Below are 10602 nucleotides of genomic sequence, written 5' to 3'. Positions count from 1 at the left end.
GAAGGAAGGAAGGAAGGAAGGAAGGAAGGAAGGAAGGAAGGAAGGAAAGGAGAAATGGGGTATAGAGGAAAGGAGGGCAGGGAGAAAGGAAGGAAGGGAGAAGAAAGGATGGAAGGAATACCCTTTTGGCTCTCCAGTCATACTGTAAGGTTCATATGTTGCTCAGTCATTTCAGTTCTGTCCAACCTTTGTGACCCCACTTGGGGTTTTCTTGGCAAAGATACTGAACTGGTTTGTCATTTCCTTCTCCAGCTCATTTTAATGATGAGGAAGCAGGCAAACCAAGTTAAGTGACTTGTCCAGGGTCACATAGGTATTAAGTTTCCAAAGCCAGATTTGAACTAAGGAGGATGAGTCTTTCTGATTCCTAGCTCAGTGCTCTATCCTCTGTGCTACCTAGCTGTCTATAAGATCTATCTGTAAGGGTCTTATGTTAGTAATATTACATGTGTGTATGTGTGTGTATATACACACATACTTATAATGTATCATAAGACATATCACATATACATGTAACATATAATACACACATGAATATTACATTGTGACATAAGACTATGGCTTATCTAAACTATATCTCCTTCCTCAGTACTGGCCCAGTGTTCTACAAACAGTAGTTGCTGAATTAATATTGTTTTTGTAATTTGCGATTCATCCTGGGAGCCTGAACCCTATGTATAGAGCAAATGGCCTTCATAAAATCTCAGAATTGTAGCATTAATAGATGGAAGAGACTCCAGAAACCATCTAATCCCACCCCAAAATGAAAGAAATCCTCACTATGATATACCTGCCTGTAGTCTTCTAGCCTCTGCTTAGGCCTTCAAGAAGCGGGAGCCCAGTGTCTCTCCAGCTCTCATTCCTGACATCCAGCTTCATCAGCCTCTTTGCAACTTCCATCCAGTGCTCTTGGTTCTGCCTCTGGGGCCAGACAGAGCAAGTAGGATCCCTCTTCTACAAGATGGCCCTTCAAAAACTAAAAGGCAGCAATGGTCTCCCACCTCGTTCTCTTCTCCACTCCACCCCATGCTTAGTCTTTTCTTCTCTAGGTCACATACAGGTCTTGAACTTTGGGAATCCAGCCCCTTGGCAAACTGAGGCCAGGACAATCTGTCATCATGATATCTACCCTACTGGTCTGAGGGAAATATAACAATAAGAATGAAGATAATGATAGTATTAGCTGATATTTCTGTAGTGCGTTAAAATTTGAAAAGCATGCTGCCTGGGTCTACTATAATATTATGACTACTAAATATTGTTATTATTATCATTAATAATAATAACTATTTCTCCCTCAAATTCCAACCCTTCACTTTCAAATTCCATCCTGTCACCCTCAGAGTCTAAGCCATTGTCCTTGCCTTGAGGTGGGGTGGAACAATGGCAAGGGAAAGGACCGCCAACCAGGGTGAAATAGAATGGGGCCTCCATGGGCTCTGAGATGTGGTGGAAGCTGTGAAAGCCTAGCAGGAATTCTGATATACTGACAGATTGGGCTGTGATTGCTCAACATGCCAGGTAGTGTAATGCAACTGCTCCAGAGTCCTGACAGTAACGGAGGGTGGTCTAGGGTTACCAACTGACCCGACTTGGAACCGTCACCATGATGGGTTTGACAAAGGGGACAGCAGAGTGGATGCTGCTGCTTTGTCTGACAGTGGGACAAGAAAGCAGGATATATGGGAACAAACCATAAATGCCCACACCCTATTTATTTCCAGTGTTTCATTACAGACCATTAAGTGCTATGAGGGTACATGAAATGGACTGAAGGAATGAATCCTTGCCATTAATATGCCAATGTTGCATCACAAGAAAACTCGAACTAGATGATCCCAGTTATAGGCAGGGGCTTCAATAGTCAGTGTCTTTGTCAGGTGTACCTTCTTCTCCAAGTCATACAACAAGGTATTATTGACCACTGCAAGGCAATTGGAAAAAATAATTTCATCCCTAAAACTAGATTAAAGAAAATAAGAGGTAAAATCCAGATACTAAAATCTTAAAAGGGAAATGTTGAAGAAATTGAGGTCATTGAAAATCTTTACTTAATAAAACTCCAGAGATCATAGCTAATATCAAAATAGATGACAAAAACAATACTGATGTCTCAAATGATTATGAAAAGGAGATGGGTATGATTGTTAAATCTAATGGGGGTAGGGGTCAAGATGGTGGAGTATCAGGAAGAAATATAGCTGAACTCTCCTCTGTGACTACTCCACAAAGATCTAAAAAAACATACAACACTGAGTCCTGACTAGGAAATCCAACAAAAAGTGACAGTGCTTTTTTTTCCAGTCCAGGTTGGCAAAGGGAGACAGACAAAGAGGTCTGCAGATTCCAGGGACAGATTCTAGTGAAGAATGACCAGCTGGAGCAGTCCAGTGTAGGAACTGAAAAAGGGCTAAAGCTAAGCAGCAGGACAATGAGAGACCCACAAGGAAGTGACTGACTTTGTGTAGGATAAAGGAACAGGTGCCAACTAGCAACTCTAGTGGTCACTACCCAGCTCTGAGACACAGATCTGGAGTGAACTGAGGAGAGGATTTGTGCCCAGGGGTGGCATTTCAGGGTGAGGAGCAACTGCAGGCCCAAGTTTATGTACTAAGCAAAGAACAAGTTCAAAAGCAAGAAGCATTGTGTGCCTCTGACCCCTCTGAGAGTCTCAGTTCCAGCCTTCAGTCAGGTCTGATGCCTGAAGTGATAAAACCAGTGCAGAAAACTCAGACCAAAGGTGGGGAAATCTGTTTTGTTGCTATGAACCAACAGAGCTTTCCAGCAGGTTGAGTCCAGCAGAAGTCTTCTGAAGCTCCAGCCATGGGTAAGCCCAAAAGTATGTTGCTCAGACCCAAACGTAGGTCAGGAATGTGCAGGGCTCAGATTAGAATAGTGACAAATAGACTTTGTTCTGGATCATACTACTTTGGAAACTCTGAAAGCTTTTCAAGTCCTCAGCTTGAACTGTCTCTAAGATCTTGGAACAGTACAATACTCTATACTCCAAGAAAGTAGCAGAAGGACCCAAAAGGACAGAAACTTACCCCAGACATAGAAGTAAACAGAATCTGGCCCTAACATAAAGTCTGAAACCAGAAAGTAGGCTAGAAGAAAGAGCAAATAACAACAACTACAAGAATTCCACCATATAGAGTTATCATGGTTATGGTTGCTCGGGACACAAAACCAGAAGGAAAGAATGACTCTAAAACATCTACGAGCAAAGCCTCAAAGAAAAACACAGCTTAGACACAAGTTCAACTAGAATTTCTGGAAGACACCAAGTAAGAGCTTATAATATTTGTTGAAATAAAAGGAGAGTTATAGTAGGAAAAAAATTGTAGTAGAAAAGAAATAAGAACTATGGGAGAATGAATTTCAAATAAAATTAGCAGCTTGGCACAGAGATACAAAACCTTGTCTAAGCAACAAACTTTATAGAAATTAAAATGGATCAAATAAAAGTCATTGACTTCATGAGACAATAAGAAATATAACAACAGAATCAAAAAAGCTGAAAAATAGAATAAAATGTAAGTTATCTTGTAGTAAAAATGGCTAACTTGGAAAACGGATTAAAATGAGAGATAATTTAAGAAATCATTGAGAGCTAAATCACCTGATAGCTACAATAACAACAACAAAAAAGCCTAGACATCATAATCCAAGAAATTATAAAAGAAAACTTCTCAAGTCTCTTAGAACTAGAGGGCAAAAGGAAAAAGAGAAAGAACCCACTAGTCACCTTCTGGAAGAAAATGAAAACTCTTAAGAACATTATAACCAATATCCAGAGATTCTAGGTCAAAGGAAAAATACTGCAAACAGCCAGAAAGAAAGAAGTCAAATACTGAGAAACCACAGTCAGGATCACACATTATTGAGTAGTCACCACTTTAAAGGAGAAGTTGCAATACAATATTCTAGAAGGCAAAAAAATAAGATTATAATCAAGAATAATTTAACTAAACAAGGAGAAACTGTTTACATTCTAATTTGAGGAGATGAGACAGAAACCTATCCTTATCAGGGGTCATAGAAGGAATATAATAAGACAAAGGACAAGGTTGGGGGGGGGTTATTCTCTTAAGAATGGAAAAGGAGGGAAAAGGAATATTGGTGAGAGAGGGAGACACCATGGCACATAGCAAGTGCTCAATAAATTATTTTTGACTTGTTGACCTAGTATGGGTGCTAACAATTGCCATGATAAAAACCATAGGAAGAAAGGTGGTACTAGCAAGGAATATGTCTAAGGAAAGTTATCAAATACTGCCATAGCAGAAGTGATCTGAGAGAGCTATTTATTGAAGACTGATGGAAAGGAATTGGACAATTGCTTTAATATCTAGTTAGGATGTGCTGTAGAAAACTTAAATGCCATATTACCTGCTTAAAGGCAACAAAAAAGAAACACATAGAATTAAATCTTGAAAACAGAAGCATAATCCACATCCAGAAAAAGGTCTGATGGAGTCTGAATGCAGATCGAAGCACACTATTTTCATTTTCTTTATTTTTTTCATGGTTTTTTGCTTTTGCAAAATGTAATCCTTTTGCAAACTGTTTCTTCTTTCTCAACATGACTAATATGGAAATAGGTTTTACATGATTGCACATATATAACCCATATCAAATTGTTTACCATCTTAGAGAGTGGGGAGGGAAGGAAGGGAGGGAGAAAATTTGGAACTCAAAATTTTACAAAAAATGTATATAACAAATTGTATTTACATGAAACTGGAAAAAATATATTAAAAAAATAGAAGTATATCCAATTCCAGATCTTCTCCATCAACAATTAAAGGTAAAAGTCAAAAGGTTTAAGTTGACAATGCAACACAAATAACAAAATAAATAACACAACATCAATCAAAAACTTCATTACAGAGGCTTGAGAAGCAAAGGGTTCGGAGAAAAGAGATAACCCTGAAGGAAGACTATATTCAGAAAACTTCTGGTCATGGGGATGGTCACAAGACCAAAAACACAACAGAAACACAAGTTTGATCCACTGAGAAAAAGAAAGCTTGATAGTGCTAATAAAATGAACAACGAATAATTGAATCGACAGAGAAAACTAAACATTAGTTTCTCTACAAAACTTGAAAGCAGTGGGGCTGGATGGATCTCTAATTATTGACTTCAATTCTTTACAGTGGCAAGTGAATGATTAGCAAAGCTCTTTGCTGACTTGTAAGATGCAAGCCTGAACCCATCTATCTCTCTCTCTCTCTCTCTCTCTCTCTCTCTCTCTCACTTTTTGGAGGGGGTAAAGCAGGGCAATTGGGGTTAAGTTACTTGCCCAAGGTCACATGGCTACCAAGTGTTAAGTGACTGAGGCAAATCCATCTCTCCTAACAGAAAATGTCACATATCTACTACCAAAAGATGAGAATGCCAGTGACTCTCTATATGTGAAATATTACTAGCAAAAGGGTGTTCCCAAACACCACAGGGGTAGAAAGTGCAACTTATTATTGACTTAGTTATAATTACCTTCCTTCTGAAAATACCTTCCATCCATCATGTATTTTTTTGTATGTGCCTAATTCTTCACATTGTCTCCTTCATTAGAATGTTATATTTTTGATTTTGCCTTTCTCTATATCCCCAGTGCATAACAGTGCCTGTAACACAGGAAGAGCTTACTAAATACTTGTTGAGTGATTGATTGAAAAAAAAAAAACCACCCAAAAGCTCCACAAGAGTTTTTATTGTTCAGTTGTCCTGTCCCACTGACCCCATTTGGGGTTTTCTTGGCAAAGATACTGGAGTGGTTTGCTATTTCCTTCTCCAGCTCATTTTATAGATGAGCAAACTGAGTCAAAAAGGGTTAAGTGGCTTGCTCAGGGTCATTCAGATAGTAAGTGTCTGAGGCTGGATATGAAATCAGGAAGATGAGTCTTTCTGATTCTCAGCTCAGTGCTCTATCCACTGCACCACCCAGCTGCTCTGTTTATTTATTACTATAAGCCTTTTGACTCAGTTCCACATTCATGGCCTATTCATGACCTGTGAATATTTAAAACTACCACCAAAACAACAATAATAATAAAATACCGTAATAGTTGATGTCCCCATGGAAAACTTGTCTACTTAAAACATATCACTGACACAATCATGTCAAGAAAAATTCATATAAATCATCTCACTTTTCAAGGAAATAGTTTAAGTCTATTATGGTTCTGCCTTAACTCTGTTATCTTCTTTCCTGAATAGAACTAAATATGGCTTCCAAATTAAAGAGGGAGTCAGACCAAAACATTTTATTAATCATTTAATGCAAATGGATAATAAGCTCCACTGAAAAACATATTAAACAGATCATTCATTTCACAGGATCTTTCTCCAAAGATAAAGAAAGGTCATTTGAACTTAATCAATGTATTTTTTTGCTTGAGACTGGGTGTCCCCCATCTGACCCAGGGTGGAAAGGTGGTGGCCAGTCATTGGCCCAATCCCAAGTATGGAAGTTTAGGCTTGCTCCATTTCTGACCTGGACCGGTTTGTGCCTAACCTTAGGCAGCCCAAACTCAAGTGTTCACCATATTGGTACAGGATTTAATGCAGTCACCTCATTGGCTTTAGGCCTACCGCACTAGAAGTTTTGAGCTCAATTGATCCAGAACCTTCAGGCAGCTCCAATAGGGGGGATTACAGGCATGTACCATTGTGCCCAGCTTTTTGAGGGTGGGGGAGGGTGGAAATGACTCAGGGTAATTTTAGACATATGCCAAAGAAAGAGATCAAAGACTTCAAACTTGAATCTGGAGATGAAGTTTAACTAATGGACAGAGGGGTACTTACAATACTTGGGTCTCCTCCAGGCAAGGCACACTGAGTATAAAGCTATTCAGGAGAAAGCTATGACTGTGTATTGTCAAGAGACTTATTGGCATCCTGAAATAAAAGTTCAATGGGAAGGACCTGCTTAAAGTAATTAACACCTACACAACACTAGTCTTAACATATACTTTCAGAGCTCTAAAACAGACCATAACTGACTTTGAAAGTATCCTAATAAAAATCCATACATTATGGAATATGGGACCCATCACCCTAAGGCAGCTATAGAAAGATTCATTCTTCTCAGAAAGGAGGAGGAGGCTTGATAGAAATAATCAGAGTTCACTACCAACAGGTTAAACACTTATAGAAACACTTCTTGAAACAAAGAGACATCATATAACTAAGCAATAATGAAGGTAGATAACAAGTATATATCTTTAGATTTGTCAACTGTAACAGAAATTGGTTTGCCTCCAGATAGAGCCTATGAAATGGATAAAATCCAAGAGGAAGCTAAAGGGGCTCCATGGGCAACATTCACATGAACTCAGCCAACAGTATGTTGACAAAGAAAATTGAAATAAGTGGCTGAGTTATATAGATTTGTTTATTGAAACAGAGGGCTATATCATAGCAATTTAGGATTGGTCCATTGAAAGTTACAGATGAGTTATCCTTAAAGTACCTAGACTTATCAATTGATCAATGCATATTATATAGGAAAATGATAGAAACTGTATAACTTATCACTTTCAGACTACAAAAATTTAGCAGTTATCAAATGCTTAGGCAGGACATGACCTGGAAGCTAGGATTATACACCAGAAGCTTGAAATCTTTTACAGATATAAATATTATATCCATACCATAAACAGACATCAAAATATTCTTGAGAATTCAAACAATAAATCAGACTAGAATCAAACCATTATCATAGACTGATCTGTTGCTACAATTAACAGAACATGACTGTTGATAAAAATTTAAATGAATATTTTTTTAAACTGCTCTCTCCAAAGTTATCAGGGATCTCTTAATTGTTAACTCAAATGACCTTTTTTAATCTTCAACCTTCTCTACAATATTTGACCTATGCTGTTGTTCAGTTGTTTTCAGTCATGCCTGGTTCTTTGTGGCCCCATTTGGAGTTTTCTTGGCAAAGATACCCGAGTTCTTTGCCTTTTCCTTCTCCAGCTCATTTTACAGATGAGGAAACTGAGGCAAACAGGGATAAATGACTTGCCCAGGGTCACACAGCTAGTAAATGTCAGAGGTCAGATTTGAACTCAGGAAGATGAGCCTTCCTGATTGCAAGCCCAGTGTACTACCCACTGCTCCACCCCAACAACTGATCACCTTCTCCTGGATACTCTTTCTTCTCCAGGTTTTCATGACACTATCCTCTCTTTGACTCTCCTCTTACCTGTCCTACTGCTTCTCCTCAGTTTACTCTGCTGGATCTTAATCGATGTCACAACCCCTAACTGTGGATGTGTCCTTTAGCCCTGCCCTAGGTTGCCCTCTTTTCTCTCTATGCTATATCATTTAGTGATGACTTGGTTATTGTCTGTATGATGCTAATGACTGCCATGTCTGTAAATACATCTCTCATTCCTCTCCTGAGCTACAGTCCTGCATCACCAACTGCCTACAAGATATTTTGAACTGGATGTCCCCCAGACATCTCTAAGTCAACATGTCTAAAACAGAAGTCATTGTTTTCCCTTGGAAACACATCCTTCCAAACTCCTCTGTTACTCTGGAGGGCATCACCATCCTCTCAGTCATCCAAGTTTGAAACCTTGGTGCCATCCTCAGCTCCTCTCTCTCACTCACCCCATGCATCCAATCAGTTACAGTTACTTGTCATTTATACTTTCACATCATCTCTCTTCATATGTCCCTCTCTTTTCACTCACACTCACACACTTTTCACTCAAGTTTCCATCTTGATTTGGGACTTCATCACATCTCCCTTGAACTATTGGTCAACTATTGGTCTCCCTGTCTTAAGTCTCCCCTCACTTCAATCCAGACTCTGCTTAGCTGATAAAATGATTTTCCTAAAACCGATCTGCTCATATCACTTCCCTACTCAATAATCTCTAGTGACTCCTAATTACCTCTAGTATTTGAACCCAGGGAGATGAGTCTTGTATCAGATATAAGCTCTTCTCTTTGGCATTTAAAGATCTTTATAAACTGGCCCCATCCTATCTTTCCAGGCTTCTTCCTCATTGCTATTCTGCAGGCATTCTGCAGGCCAGCTGTAGTGGCTGACTTACTATTCCTCATACGGGACAAACAGAGGTTCTGTGTCCCCAACACCTAGCACAGTAAAATGGCACATAGTAGGCACTTAATAAAAAACCTGTCGATTGATAAAACTCAATTCTTTTCTCCATGCCTTTGCACAATGTTTCCCTTATGCTTGAAACACTCTCTCCTTACCTCTGCCCTCAGAGAATCCCTGGCTTCCTTCAAAACTCAGATCAAATACCACCTTCTGTATGATGCCTTTCTTGATTCCCCCTGATTATCAGTGCCCTTCCTCAGAGATTATATTCTATTTACTCTGCCTTGTATTCACATACATGTGCACACAACATATGTATATATACACATATGTATGTGTGTATTGTATTGACTACATGGTTTGTATGTGTGTATATATGTATACACATACACACACACACACACACACACACACACACATATATATATATCCCATTAGATTATAAGCTTCTTGAGGGCAGGGATTGTTTTTGCCTAGCTGTGCCCAGCACAGTGTCCATGCTTTTAAATGCCTGTTGATTGATGCTTAGATGTTGACATACCAAATATTCCTAATCTCCAAGCCTCAGGGAGGAAGAAAACTTTCAAAAGATGAAGACCTAGGAGAAGAAACCAAAGTCATATAGGAACAGGATACTATACGTATCGTCTGCCTGCTCTGCCTGCTGCTGGATTTGTCCAGAAGATGCTTTTAGTGAGCCCACCAAAGAGGAGCTGACATCCCAATCCTTTTATTCAATTATAGAAAGAAGTCCTTTTATCCAGCTGTATGGTAGTCTGCAGAACATTAAATATGAAAGAGTAATAACAGGACAGAGACCTCTCCAGGACCCAGTTTCTATCCAGACACTATTATAATAAATGAGAAGCATAATAATAATAGTGATAACAACAACATATTTATATACTGTTTTTAATATTTGTAATGCCCCAATCTCACTACACTCCTGTAAGGGAAAGAGTACAAATATATTTAGCTCGATTTTATAGATGAAGAAAATAAGCCTCTTACAGTTTTAATACTCTGTCCACTAAGTAATAAGAGGAGGTGGGATTCGAATCCTGGTCTCTTGATTCAGTGACATGTTACTTAATCTCAGTGGGGTATGTATGACAATCTTCTGATTCTTCTCTGATGAGCTCTCTATCCCATTCCTCTTAGTAGTGCTCCAGTCCTTTTCTTCTTTTCTCAGATCCCTTATGCCACCATTGCATAGAGTGCTAGATCTGGAGTCAGGAAGACCTGAGTTCAAATCCAGTCCCAGGCACTCACTAGCTGTGTGACCTTGGGCAAGTTCCTTAAACTGTGTCCATTTACTCTAAATGAAAAATGGGGATAATAATACCACCTACATCTCAGGTTTTTGTGAGGATCAAATGAAATAATATTTGTAAAGCATTTAGCACATTTCTGGGTATAAAGTAGGCACTTAAACAAATACTTGTTTCTTTCCATCCTCCCTTCCTCCCTCTCTCCCTTCTTCCTTCCTTCTCTCTTCCTTCCTCCCTTAC

General features: G+C 39.0%; 1 long non-coding RNA gene across 1 annotated transcript in view; it reads left to right on the top strand.

The window, feature by feature from the left end:
* The window catches only part of LOC138157383 (uncharacterized), a 14882-nt gene extending 9714 nt beyond the window's left edge, over window positions 1–5168 (top strand). Inside the window, exon 4 of the long non-coding RNA XR_011167382.1 lies at window positions 2305–5168. This is a non-coding gene — a long non-coding RNA (uncharacterized lncRNA). The remainder of the gene's footprint in view (window positions 1–2304) is intronic.
* Window positions 5169–10602: the final 5434 nt, after the last annotated feature.

The sequence above is a fragment of the Petaurus breviceps genome, unplaced genomic scaffold (assembly GCF_028583685.1).
Source record: "Petaurus breviceps papuanus isolate PSGF00001 unplaced genomic scaffold, PetGlider_PUasm1.0 172, whole genome shotgun sequence".
In the NCBI taxonomy this organism is placed as follows: domain Eukaryota; kingdom Metazoa; phylum Chordata; class Mammalia; order Diprotodontia; family Petauridae; genus Petaurus; species Petaurus breviceps.
The sequence above is the reverse complement of the archived record's forward strand: the minus strand, read 5'-3'. Positions and strand labels throughout refer to the sequence as shown.